Here is a 15,357-nt window from a genome sequence, read left to right on the forward strand (position 1 = left end):
ATCCTTGCACGATGGTGCAAGGATGCCTGTGTTGGCGCTGGCAGCAAAATTTAGTGAATTGTGTATTCAATTAAATACGGTGCATCCCTGGTTTGTGAAAATGATGGAGCACAGTGCTGCCAATTTTGGCGCAGTGTCGCGCTCCATAATTTTTCAATAAATATAGGCCAGAATGTCTAAGGGCCTAGTTTAGATTTCAGCCTGGGGATTACTCCGTCGCAATGGTGATGGATATCCTGTCCTTCAAAATCTAAATCCTATTGTTTCCTACAGGATTTAGATTTCAACGAAGGGGATATCTGTCACCATTGTGACAGAGTAACCCCTCCGACAAAATCAGGCCCATAGAAGTCTTAAAAAAGAAGGCTCTTTAAAACAACTGGGTACCCATTACCCCAATCCCAATACTGGTCATATTTGCAACTCACTCTTTATCTTGGCCCTCTATTGTGGGGCATAGACACATCATTCCAGACATCTGCAATTGTACACTATTTGCATACATGAAGAGAGTACCATGTCAGCCCTATAATCTACTATAATTTGAAACCTCTCCTCACCAATCCCGGCTCCCCTTAAATGCATTAGGGATGGCTGACTAGGTAGTCAAGTTGTCTAAGAACACTGTGTAGAGTTACTAGAGAACCATGAGAGGCTTCTAAGTAAATCACGCTTGAAGCTATCTTACTTCAAAATCCTACATAATGGTATTGGGTGCTGTTCAAATTACATCAATGCAAAAACAGACGATAGATAGAATACTGAACAATGTCAAACATTCACCCCAGTCAAAGATCTGGGCCTAAATCAAGTGTATTTTAACTCTCCATGGCATTCCAGTTTAGACCACCCATATGCAAATCTGTGTTGATTCTGCTCCCCATGGGAACAGTCCAGCCTGAGTTGCCAGGCCAGGTCCTCCCTGGACTGTAAAAACGAGCATCGTGTGCCAGGTATGCCCTGATGTGGGTCCTGGGTTCACTGTGCCACTGCATTCAAGCTAAACTGTCTGATGAGAGGTCAAACCCCGAAACCGGTCCCTGGATGCTTGTTGTCATGGGAACTGCATCACTTTATTACAACTTCATCATACAGGATGGTTCTTCTTCAATGTTCAAGTAACAAAGAGGTAAAACTAAGGAAAGCAGTTTTGAAAATTAGAAATGCCTTCATCGGAGAATAGTTATTTGGTGTGTAAGTTTCTAAGTAATATGTCAGCTAATTCTCAAACACATGTTTTATTGTTATATCTGTAATCAGATTGAGTAGCTGTACAATTTTACCCTTTCAGCTTCAGGTATATTCTTCCCTGTTAAACCTAGGACATCGTCTGTTTACTGTATTATAATTCTAGATTTTTCTTTCCCAAGCCCTTTCAGCTCTATCCAGAAATGTACACTTCTGGCATCTACTCGAGCAATCCTATTTATTCTTAGTTTGAGCCTACAAGACAGCTCCTGCTGTCTCCTTGCAAAATACCTGTTGTGAGGTTACAAAGAACTCAAAGAGGGTTTAAAGCTAGCTCATTACTTACCATTGGTTGCCTTGTTCATTAACCTATCTGCTTCTTATTCAAAGGTGTGCTTTGCCCATCTGGTTTGTCCCTCTCCTGAAGCATAGCTTCTTCACTTGTGTCTAACTTAGGCATACAAAACAGTGATGGATCGAATGGTTGAATTAATCTCAGCCACTGGTAAATACTCAGGCCACATCCAAACCCAGTGTTATTTTGCACACAATGCCACCTCAGTTTGGACCCAGATAAATGCAAATCAGTCTTCATCTTGCTCCAGTAGGAAAGGTCAAGCCCAAATTGCCAAGCCAAGTCCTCTCTGAACTGCAACACAAGCAACCCAGGACTGGCTTCACCCTAGGTATGGGCTCATCAGCCAGGTACAGATGGGTTCCAGTGTTACAGTGTGCACAAGACCCACGTCTGGACATACCTGTCCCACTTGGGGCAACACAATAAGTACACAAAACAGTGATTAATGGAATGCTTGAGTTAATCTCAGCCACTCTTAATCATTACTGCCACATTCCAATCCATCATTATTTTGCACACATGCCACCTCTGTTTGGACTCAGTTATATGCAAATCAGTCTTGCCCTTTCTCCAATAGGAACAGTTCAACCTTAACTACCAAGCCAGGTCCTCCCTCAACTCACTTTACTCGTGTCCGTCAGCTACTCACTTTCATGCATCTACTTTTTTTCTTTTTGTTTAGGCACTCCACCACTGCATGTGTTTTCCAGCTGTCTCCCTTGTGACAGCTAGAAAACAGCTGTGTGAAATACCTCTGCATTTTACAGCAGTGGTGGTGTGATGGGAGATTCCAGAGCGCTATTTAGCACATTGAGGAAAAGACTGCACTGTAATAGATCACAGGAAGTAGATCCATTGTATGATGACACAGGACTGTGCTAGATTAGAGCTCATCACAGTAGTATGGCTACATTGTAGCATATCACAGGGAAGTGGCTACATTGTTTCATATAACAGGTCATGGCCAGATGTATTCTGATACTGGTCAGGTCTTGCCATAAGGGCCTGCCAAGGAGGAAGGAAAATCATTTACCTTGGTGATAAGGAGGGCGGTGAAGGTCCTTTAACATAATTAGTCATTAGAGAACAAGCTATTAAGATTGCAGTTTACCACCAGGCTTGTAGATTTCTTGTTTTTAGACCCAGATGTCTGAACCTGCCTAAAGGATGGACTTTGGATCCATTAAAATTAGGATGTCTACAGTATCCCACATAAACAATATAACCTTATTCTAAAATCCCTTTAGGTTTTGACATCCCAAAATCACATGCTCCCAGGTGCTTAACATACTGTACTAAAGACAACTTTCGGAAAGGTTCGCATTCCAGTCATGCAGTTTCTAGGGCATGCAATAAGCCAGCCTCTGAGACTACAACTGCATTTGCTTAAAAGGTAAAACCCTTCACCCCCACCACCCAAATCCCAGCACCCGACAATTAAAGGCAGATATTTCTAGCCATTCTACTTCAATCAGATTCATTCCAATCTCTTTAGTCCAAGTATTCTGGATCAGTAAAATCATTTTGTTTGGTTGTGACACCCTTTTAGCCATTTTAACCAATGCCCAATCTTAATTTGGGAAGTTTTGGGGATTGAAAATTTTCATTGCAGTTTCCCTTGACCCCTCTATTTGCAGAGAGAAATAATTCCTTAAAACTAAAAATACTTAGAATTTTCAAATAATCCAAAACATTCCAGGTCTGGGCTAGGGAAGCTTGGTCTTGACTGACTCCTAAGGTATTACTTTGTTGTTATATGTCCAATCCCCCGTATTACCCAGTTTAGCTGTTTTCCATCTTCTAACTGTTTGTTGAAGATCAGAAGAGATGGAGGGGAGTTGCAGCATGTGTCAAAGTGATGTTAGGATAATGCCATAGCAACTTTTATTTCCGATTGAATGAGATTACTGTCCTGTATCCATCCAGTTTGGGATTCCAATAAAGGATTTGGATTTGGGGGGGTGGTCTCTTCAAGCATTTTTTTCTAAATAATAGCTGTCAAAAATGGAAGCCTCGGCTGTTTTTTATAAAACTGAGTATGCATAATTAAAAAGGCAGCCAGCTAGTACACTTTCCATTCCGGGAGCACCATTCTTCTCTTTCCTTGATAAAAATTAAGCTTCTGTGAACATATCTGATGTGCAGCCTTGTTACATATAAGATGGATTCAGAACTCTGCAACCAGACCACTCCTACATTTAAAGCCACAAGACCACATCTCCACTGGCTTGAGAGCCTTACCAGTTGACAGAAGAGCCACCTTCAAGCTGCTTTTTGATCACTCACAAAGCAATATATGGAACAGGATTGCTGTTCATCAGGAATAAAATCACACAATACATTCAACAAAGTAACTTTCACTCGAGATTGGCACCTCGCCTCAAAACCTCACCATACAAGAAAAAAAACATAGGTGGTACATCTTTCTCTGATCAAGCAGCCAAATGATGGAATTCATTACCCTTAAACATGAGATCCACGGATAGCTATCTAATCTTCCGAAAACTACTCAAGATTTAGCTCTTTACTACATAACCACCATACTCAAACACTAATGTACAGCTTAGCCCTGTGCATGTAAACATTTATAATTTGATTACATTCATGTATCTAGATATATGTATTTGTTTGTACAAACATGTATAATAACTATGCATTTTAAAATAAATAGATATTCTTTAGGGCTTCTCAACAAATGTATATATATAAATATATATATATATATATATATGATGTATAAATCCTGTAAATACCACAGTGATTCGCTCACATCTGGAACCTCTGTGTCCTCATTCTAGTCCAGTCTAGAAGAACAACCAGATAACGTCTTGCCAATTGAAGTTTCACTAATAAAACTTCACTTGGTAATATGCTATGTGCCATGGCTGTTCCTCTAGAATGAATGGACCGGGACCATATTGAGGACACAAAGGTTCCAGACATGAGCAAATGATTGTGAAAAAAAATAATATATATATATATGTGTATATATATATATATATATATATATATATATACACATTTATATATATATACAAGATGAGAAGAGGAGTAGAAATATTAAAACATATGACACTGCCACAGGCAAGGCTATGAGGATAAACACATTTATCACTTGCAGGTCTGATTATTGTGTTTATATTTTACAGTGTCCATGTGGGCATCAATATGTTGGCTGCACCAATGGCCAGACCAAAAAGAGAGCTCTTGAACATTACAAAAATGTTGATATACCTTATCCCATTGCCAGGCATTGGGCTAAAGTAGATAACCAGAATGCTGATCTTTTGATGCTTTTTGGTATTGATAGGATTGAAAAGAGTGTACGTGGTGGAGACAGAGAAAGGAAACTCAGAATTAAGAATTGGAGTATATCATTTTGCTTGGTAGCAAATCCCGGGGAGGAATAAACGAGGATGAAGAACTTCATGTGCACATCAGCTGAAGTGGTATTATCAGTTTGGCTGCAGCTATCCCAGTTTTGAGAACTGTTAGAAATGGGGTCTTTGGTTGGAAGTCAGGTTACCCCCTGTCCAAGCCAGGAGCCTCATTCTAGTCAGGGTAAAAGAGAATCGCCCTCAGGTAACCCCTGCTTACCCCCATGGTAGCTTGGCATGAGCAGTAGGCTTAACTTCAAAGTGCTAGGTGTAAAGTATTTGTACCAACACACACAATAACTTAGTGAAAAGCCTACAAAATGACACAACACAGATTTAGAGAAATAGAAAATATTTATCTAAACAAACAAGACCAAAACTACAAAAATCCACAATACACAAGTCAAGTTATCACTAAAAATGCGAAAAGAGTCTCCATGTAATTTTAAACACACACTAACACTGTTAGCGTGAAAATGTACCTTGGGCGCGTCAAAAATAAGCCGCTCAGGTGAATATGCATTAAAAAGGGCTTGCGATGCGTCGATTTGACTCACGAGCGAGATCTTGCATCGTTTCTCCTTTCATCATGTCGGCTTGTGCCATTTCTTCTCTCCCCAGGAGAGCAATGCGTTGATCTGGTCAGCACTCTCAGATCCGGGCAGGCCTTGCTTCATTTTTACATGCCTAGCGGTGTTTGCGTCGGAAATGCAGCCACACGATGATCCGAAAACCACTCAGCGCAGGTTGCGATCTTACCAGCCTCTGTCAGCAATGCTGTGCATCGTTTCTCCAGCCCCAGGCATTGCTCTTCGGGTCGTGTTGCAGGCGAGCGTTGATTTTCTGCCGTGAATCCGACGGCGCGTCGATGTTTCAGCCAAAGATCGGAGTCACTTCGATCTTTTCCCCGCATGGCGGTCGGTGCGTGGATTTCTCCCTCTTAGGCTTCCAGCTTCTCCTTTCAGGGTCCCAGGAACTGGATGGGCGCCACTTGGCAGAGTAGGAGTCTCTCCAGAGACTCCAGGTGCTGGCAGAGAGAAGCCTTTGCTGTCCCTGAGACTTCAAACAACAGGAGGCAAGCTCTAAATCAAGCCTTTGGAGAGTTCTTCACAAGACAGAAGGCAACACAAAGTCCAGTCTTTGTCCTCTAGCACAGGCAGAAGCAGCAACTGCAGGATATCTCCACAAAGCACAGTCACAGGCAGGGCAGCTCTTCTTTCTCAGCTCTTCTCAAGGCAAAGGCTCCTCTTGGTTTACAGAAGTGTTTTAATGACTGTCTGTGGTTTTGGGTGCCCTTCTTATACCCATTTTCTCCTTTGAAGTAGGCCTACTTCAAAACAAAGTCTTTCTTGATTGTGAAATCCTGCCTTGCCCAGGCCAGGCCCCAGACACTCACCAGGGGGTTGGAGACTGCATTATGTGAGGGCAGGCACAGCCCTTTCAGGTGTGAGTGACCACTCCTCCCCTCCCTCCTGGCACAGATGGCTCATCAGGAAATGCAGATTACACCCTAGCTCCATTTGTGCCACTTTCTAGTGTGAAGTCAAACTGACCCAGACAGGGTATCCACAAACAGGCAGAGTCACAGAAATGGTTTAGGCAAGAAAATGCTCACTTTCTAAAAGTAGCATTTTCAAACACACAATCTTAAAACCAACTTTACCAAAAGATGTATTTTCAAATTGTGACCTCAGGGACCCCAAACTCCACATGTCTATGAGCTCCCAAAGGGAATCTACACTTTAATCATATTTAAAGGTAGCTCCCATGTTAACCTGTGAGAGTGACAGGCCTTGCAACAGTGAAAAACGAATTTAGCAGTATTTCACTGTCAGGACATATAAAACACATTACTGTATGTCCTACCTTAACCATACACTGCACCCTGCCCTTGGGGATACCTAGGGCCTACCTTAGGGGTGTCTTACATGTAAGAAAAGGGAAGGTTTAGGCCTGGCAAATGGGTACACTTGCCAAGTCGACTTTGCAGTTTAAAACTGCACACACAGACACTGCAGTGACAGGTCTGAGACATGATTTCAGAACTACTAATGTGGGTGGCACAACCAGTGTTGCAGGCCCACTAGTAGCATTTGGTTTACAGGCTCTGGGCACCCCTAGTCCACTGTACTAGGGACTTACTAGTAAATCAAATATGCCAATCATGGATGAACTAAATACACACATTTTGTATAGGAGCACTTGCACTTTAGCACTGGTTAGCAGTGGTAAAGTGCCCAGAGTAACAAAAACAACAAAATCAGAGTCCAGCACACATCAACAACCTGGGAAACAGAGGCAAAAAAGTTAAGGGGGACCACGCCAAGGATGAAAAGTCTAACAGGAACCTTCTCTCCTCCAATTTCCTTCAATTTCTTCTTTGCCTCTATTTTTCCCCCTCTTTCTCCCTCTTTGTGTTTCTCCTCCACTTTTACATTAATTTGATTTTTGGGCAGTCTTTTGATGCTTCACCCGAGTCTTCAGTTTTGAAGAGATTGTTATGTGGGCTTAATGGGGAACACACTCGGGTTCCAATGGGGAGATGTGGATTTTAATGTAGTTTGTTATACAAACCTATTGTGGTGAAATATATTTTGATATTCTAAGAAAGTTGATTTAGGTCAGAAAGATGACTACTGTTATTTCTGCAATAGTTTCCCTCCAGGCCACTTGAACCTCTTTGACATGATTTGCATGAACGTTATAGCTCAAATCTTTGTTTGTGCTTCTAGTTTAGTATAGTCATGTTCAATTTGTTTGTCTGGCCACTAGGTCTTAATTTGGGGTTGGTGTAGAAAATATTGTTCCCAATATACAACTATATACACTTATGTCTTTGAACAACATGCAATGGTTATCATTTTAGTCCCATATTTATACTTTTTTAGCGCCACATTTGCGTTGTTTTTTTATGCAAAATCGGCACAAATGTTCAAAATACGATTGTATTTTGTAAGTTTGAAGTGCTTTTGCGTAAAACAATGACGCAAATAAGGTGCTAAAAAAGTATAAATATGGGCCTTAGTGTTTATATACCAAACTTTTCATTCATAAGAGAATATAAGCACGTGAGAAGTATGTTTTTTAGAGACCACCGTTAATCCTCTTTTTACTTTGAAATGAAATGAATATTGACGCTAGGTTTGTAATTACATGAATTACTGATTCTGAAGGGAACTTGTGAAAAGTTTATTTTCTATGTTTCTTGGTTTTGTATATTTTCATGGTGAGGTTAGGCACAATTTCACAATTTTCTATCAAGGCCATGACGAACACCCTTTGTGGGTTGAAATGCATAGCCAAATAAATTACTTAAAGATGCTAAGGGACTTTTCTTCATATATATATATATATATATATATATATATATATATATATATATATATATATATATATATATATATATATATATGTATATATATATATATATATATATATATATATATATATATATATGTATATATATATATATATAATCCTATCATGCTTCACATGTTTATGCGTTGTTTTTACATGTTGTCTGATTGGATGCTTATGGGTCTATGTTTTATTTATCTATCAAAATATGTAAATATTATCATAACTATTTTATCTGCAGGTACTTCATTATTAAAATATTGAGGAATATTGAGGAAAACAAAATTAAAAAAGCAAGTTAATAAAAATACACAAATAAATTAACTTTGACTACAGCTATAGTTTCAAGTCAGGGTTTATATAATACAACTTTAAATCTCAATCTATTAGCTTCTTTATACATATATTCCCTTTCTATGTAGTCATGTGCTTTTATATTTATTAATTTACTCCTACTGTAAGAATGAGAAAATAAAAAATATAACTTTCACTCTCTCCAATGTACCACTCTTTCTCATCCTATACCTCTCTCAATATATCCTCTACCTCTACTCTCAGACTTATCCCAAACCTCATTCTATCACGATGATCTCCACAATAACTGTTTCTAAGCTCTTCCCGCCTGTATTCTTCTGGGCTCAACCCAAAACCCAGTTTATTACTATGATTTCCCAAACAACCCTCCCTAAATTCTTCCCTCATGTGTCCCTTCTTTGACTCATCCCAAACCATATTTTACTACTATGATCTCCCAATTAACACTTTATAAACTCTTCCCTCTTCTATCCAACAGTATCCTATTTAATCCAACTAACAGACTCACATGTCTACCACTCATATTAACTCTTATTTCTCTACACTAATCCACCACTAATCCTTTTGGGTTCCGGAGTAGCGTGCTCCTTGCCGAAAAGCACTTCGACCTCTCGTCTGCAGTAGTAAGCGCTATATAAATACAATAACAGTTATAATAATGGAGCTGTAATCATTAAAAATGAGGGAAAGGTCAAACGTTTTAGGAAAAGGTCATCTTTAGGGGAGAGGGACAGGTTTGCTTTTATTTGTTAGTACAGTGTTAGCCACACATACACTGTGTGGCTGAAATTAAGGGGGATGTATTGTGAGTTCTGCTTGCTTACAAGTAATGTGTTTTTTCCCACAATGTACTGGAGCGGTGGGAGTAGTAATTTGCCAAATGATGCTGCAAACCTTAAACAAACTTGAGAAGAGGACACAGCCATGTCCCATGTCCCACAAGTTGTAAAATATCTGGAATATTTATTTATTTATTCATAAGGGCCGCTTTTTTAAACATTGTCAATGTTTTAAAGTCGCCACACTATTATTTTGTTGTAATCACTCTCAGGTCTTTGATTATGTCAGACAAGCAAAACAATGAATGACCTAGGGCTGTCAGTATTCTATTGAAAAGAGGCGAACTGTCATTGTGGGTGCAGGGGCTCGCTCCCAATCCAACACGTGTTTCAAAGCATGATGAATGTCAAGTTGAGGTAAAGATCAATTTGAACGATTCACACTGTGACAGGGTCAGTCACTGAGGCACTTTACATGTGATATTTCACATGTGCTAGAAGCCTCAGCCAAATTTTGCAGGGCTAAAAATCTCACATCCCTGAGGTCTGTGTAAGTGTATCAGTCCAGCAAAGCCCTACAAGAGTCCACCCTCTATTGACGGGGGAGAGTGTCAATGATGGAATCAGCCCTGGATGCTTCAAGTCTAAGCACTGGAGAGCCCAGGGTTGTCTTTCAGTGATGCCTCACATCTAACTCACCCCTAACTAATCATAGAGTGGGGTGGGATCAGCAGGTCTCACTGACCCCACTTCACTCTGTGACAAATTAGGGAAGGCCCTTCTCTCATTTGCTAGCCTTTGCCAAGGTTAGACAATGAGAGGAGGCTGTTACTTGGTTTTCTTCTTGAATCCTCCAGCTCCTCATTGGCTTCTGGCTTCTCCATCCCTCCACCAGCCACTCCTCTCATCACTGCCCAGACATGATAAGTGCCTTATTGAATGTTAGGGTGTGTGTGCTTGAATGAATGCATGTGTACTTGCTTGTGTGTGCTCTGAGTAGATGAGTGCAAGGGTGTGTGTGTATGTGCTTGCGAATGAGTAGGTGTGAGTGTATGTGCTTGTGTGAGTTTGTGAGTGGATGGGTGTGAGTGTGTGCGTGTGTACTTCTGAATGGACGAGTGTCACTGTGTGTGTGGAAGTGATTGTGCGCGTTTGTGCCCGCCCTACTGCAGGTTACTAGTTCCCACCGCTTTTGACTGTGGCACCCATTGATATGCATGTATGAAGATATAAACGCGATCCTAAAATCAGTTACTTGCTTCTATTTTATCTCTCTTCCATCATTTTGGTGTGTTGTCAAGTTTATCGCAAGGTATTTAGGGCCAGATGTAGCAAACGTTTGCGACTCGCAAACGGGCAGAATCGCAATTTGCGACAGTGCAAAATCAGAAATAGGATGCAAAAAGCCCATTTCCGACTCGCAAAAAGCGATGGGACCCGTTTGCGAGTCGCATCCCGTGCGACCCCATTTTGCGACCCGCAAATAGCAAGTCGCAATTTGCGAGTCGCAAACCTTATGCAATTGCAACTCGCAAATTGCGACTAGTCGCAAAAAGCCCAGTTTGCATGTCCCATTTACCACTAACTCAGAGCAGGTGGTAACCATTACCAAAGTATAAAAGGGGACCCAGAAGCCATCTGGGTTACTCAAGATGGCGGAGATATACCTGATAGCAGTGAGGAGGAGAGTCTACGCAGCCCAGCAGAGGAGGAGGAGGGGCCACAGACAGGAGAAGATATATAGAACCAGGCAGACTCTTTTTCAGCAAACTGAAGAGGAGATCTATGACAAATACCGCCTTAGCAGCGCAGCCATCCTAGAATTAATTGATTTACTGAAACCACAGCTAGTACACCAGACACCTACGCATGTGCAAGTACTATGCTCACTGCTCCTCTTGGCCTCAGGGAGCTATCAGGGGGTCATTGCTGTGGCAGGTGAGGTATCCCAAAGTGCAGCTTCAAGGTTCCTCAGGGCCTTCCTAGATGCCTTAGTCACGCACATGTCTCACTTCATATACTTACCAAGGAATGAGGCAGAAATCAACAGCACCAAGCTGGACTTTTACCGCATTGCCCACTTTCCCCATGTCATAGGGTGTGTAGATGGGACACACATTCAAATATGCCCCCCTGCTAATCTGGAACACATTTTCCGCAACAGAAAGAGTACCCACTCACTCAACATACAGGTCGTTTGTGATGCCCATTATGTCATCACGTACATCGTAGCTAAGTTTCCAGGCAGTACCCATGACTCATACATTTTTAGGCATAGTGGGATACATCAACGCCTGGAACGTGGGGAACTCGGAGACGGTTACCTCCTAGGTAGAGCCACAGACACTTGCAGACATACACACAGGTCACTGTGCACGACAATCTGGACTTCCTAACAGTGTACTTTTTGTGCCCAACAGGTGACAGTGCATATGCTCTTAGGCCTTGGATCATGACTCCGTTTTTGACACCCAGAACTGAATCTGAGAGGCAATACAACAGTGCGCATAAGAGGACCAGGAACCTTATAGAGCGCACCTTTGGACTCCTGAAGGCAAGATTCAGATGCCTCCACCGCAGTGGAGGTGCACTCCAATACACCCCCATTACTGCATTCAAAATTGTGGTCGCATGCGCCATCCTCCACAACATAGCCACCCGACGTGGGCTACCTCTCACCCCTGCAGACCCAGATCCTGATGATGAAGAGCAAGAACAACCACATCGCCATCATGGGGATAGGAGTCTAGCTAATCAAGGCAGACTGAGACGGGAACACATTGCAACACAATATTTTGGACGGTACGTGTCAACTCCCACCATACTCACCTATTAACCAAAACCTCAATTTATTAAGTGGAACAAAAATAACTGTTTTATTACTGTAATTGAGAAACTATATACAAGTTGAAATTGTCCATGGGCAGGGAAATGCCAACCAGTCATGTGGCACATTAACACCATGTGCCACATTTATTGGTCCTGGGTGTCATCTATGTTCTCCTGCCCCTCCTGCCAGCCTGGCTGGTCCCTGCTGCGTCCGTGGTGCTGTGCCTACCACTCCTCAGCACCCTGCTGTCAGTGGCAGATACACTGCTCACTGTTGAGCCCTCCTCACTGTCCTGGGGTGTTTCCCCGGTGGCCCTTGACATTTCCTGTGTCTCCATAAGTTCAATTATGTGGGTGAGACGTCCCAGGCCCCTGGCAACATCCCCAGCAAAATGGCCCATCTCTATTTGCAGGCCAACTGTCCTCCTCGACAGGCCTGTTGTATTAATGGCTAGCCTGCCGATCGATGTGGCCATCCTGTCCAGTCGTTGCATTGTCTGGCGATCTCTGCGCCGCCCAGCCTCTGCCTGGCTCAGCAGTCCGCCCGCCAGTTCCCTAATGGCAAGGGCAATGTCCCCAGTGTTCTGGCACATCATGTCCATGCGTCTGTTGAGGTGCTGCATGCTTGCATGGTTGTGTCTAACAAAGCGGTGCAGCACACCACTAATCCTGCCCAATATTCTGTTCTGCAGGCGCTGACCCCGCAGCAGATGTGCCTCACTGCTGGTTGGATGAAGTATCCCGGATCCAGATGGTCTTGCCCTGCGATGCCTGCGCAGCGGTGACTGCCCTGTGCTCCCACCTGTATCCTCCCTGCCTGTTGCTGAGGCAGCTTCTAATGCAGGAATGCTGCTGACTGTGCAGGTGGGGGTGCTGGCGGGTCCTGGGGTGTCCTCCTGGGCCTGGGTGGTTGGGGTGTTAGGGGTGTCTTGCTGGAGACCTGTGGAACATGGGGAACACACTGTCAGTGTCTAGTATCTATTGCACAATTCCTAATAAACATTTGCCTATGAACTGCCTATTTGACTACATTTCCCATAATGCATCATTCAGGCTTTTTCTACCCTGTAATGGAGCTATCTTGGTTGTGCATGCACCTGGTACATGGTGGGTGGGGTATAACATTGATAGGGGTACAGGCTTATCACATGGCACTCACTGGTTGATGTACTGGGCTCTGAGGTGTCCAGGTCCCCAAATCCACACACTGCCTCCTGCTCCAATGTTTCCTCCACCCTTTCTTCCAGGGGTGTGGGTGGTGGCACAGATGATGGTCCCCCTCCAGTGCCTCTCATCTCCCGGAGCCTTTCTGCCACCCTCTGCTTGGTCCGGGAGCGGAGGTCATACCACCTCTTCTTTATGTCCTCAATTGTCCTGTGGCTCACACCCAGGGAATTAATTTTTTCTTGAATGTCCTGCCAGAGTTTCTTTTTGGTGGCCTCAGGAACAGTGAGGGCTGCTCTCCCAAAAAGCACATCATGGTGCTGACAGCATTCCTCTGTCAGCACCTCCAGCTCCCTCTCAGAAAATTTGAGTTTTCTTCTTCGTGGGGTTCCCTCCATGGCTGCTGCTGCTTGTTCAGTCTGAAGACTGACAGTTATAAAAGGGTGTGGTCCAGCCTCCTCCCAGGTGTATTTGTTAACTTCCTGGCTGTGATGTCATCATCATGTGCCAGGAAGTGTTTACAGAGTGTTCTGGTGTGCTTTCTGGAGTGTTCTGCTGCACCTGTAAGCAATTTTGAAGGTAGTCGCAATTTGCGACACCTACTCGCTAATTGCGAGTTCGTTTTTTGCACACTCGCAAACAGCGACCTCACAATCTGCGGACTCGCACACAGCGTTGCGAGTCCGGCTGCGAGTCGCAAAATCGGATCGTTTTTTTTTCTGGCATTCCAAATTGCGACTCGCATTTTGCGAGTCGCATCAACTTGCAAAATGCGAGTCGCAATTTTTATTTTTGCTACATCTGGCCCTTAATGTGATACTCTCCAATTCTGACTCCGATTTGGTACTTTTAATTCCTTTTACGTGAACAAGTTCTCTGTAGAGTCTCACGGACGGTTAGATGGCATAAAACTCAAGAAATGCTGCAAGGTAGGTTTCGTTGTTGAAGGTAGCTGCTCCAAAATGACATATGTGAACATGACGCCCTCGAAGTGCTAAAACCGTATTTTTTCTCACAATCATAAATACGTTGACCTGCATTGAAAGGTGTATTAGTCTATTGTTCTAAAAACCTAATTAGCGAAATATAAAAAGTGTGCCCAATAATGCCCCTGTAAAAAGAAGTCAAGTGTTCCATTCATAAATCTCACAGCACTCTAGTCCCGTATGGAGCTATAGCCGGATACTGTAGGAAAGCTTTTAAAAGTAGGCAGTCTAATTTCACATTAAAGTCTAGTGGTGAGTCCAGCAACCAATGATAGTGAATGTACGGTTACACTAGACTATTATTATTTTTTTCTCCCTTTCTTTTCAACCCTCCTGCTAATATTTCTCAGTCAATAAATGTAATTATTGGTGATTGTGTGCGTGTTAGTCTTCCTCAGTCCTTTCCTCTTAACCTGACACCTTTTCTATTGCACTCTGTTCCTGTGGTCACTGCTTACTTTGAAAATGATAAGATTTGATTAAAGGCCAGTTGTTACATCATATGTAAATATATTTTGGTAGATTACATCATTGTGGTAATCAGATTGTGAATACTTTTACACTGTGACGTTTAACATTAATTGCTCAAAAACTACTGAATGCACTTACACCAACTCACAAAAAGCACTCTGTTCGACCAAGCTCTAGCTTTCTGCCAAATTTGGTGTACAGTTGTTCAGTGGTTTGGTCTATAGCTGTGTCTAAAGTTACTGTTGGAAACATGAATTGGGGAATTGTGTTTTGTGCCCTCCCCGTTTTCTCATCCCAGTTGGACAGACCCCACCCCCCACGAAACTTTCCATTTAGGAGATGAAGTAGAAAAAAAATGGGAATGTTTCATGATTCGTCAAATGGTGCAAAAGATATAAGCAAACCAAAAAATGAATTTCCTATGGAAACACTTTCCTCTATATAAATACCCAGTGGTGACCACTACTGGGTAGTAAACACACAAACGCACACACAGATGCACATAAATCTAAGGTTATGTCACCTAAAATCAT

This window comes from Pleurodeles waltl, chromosome 9, assembly GCF_031143425.1.
Source record: "Pleurodeles waltl isolate 20211129_DDA chromosome 9, aPleWal1.hap1.20221129, whole genome shotgun sequence".
In the NCBI taxonomy this organism is placed as follows: Eukaryota; Metazoa; Chordata; class Amphibia; order Caudata; family Salamandridae; genus Pleurodeles; species Pleurodeles waltl.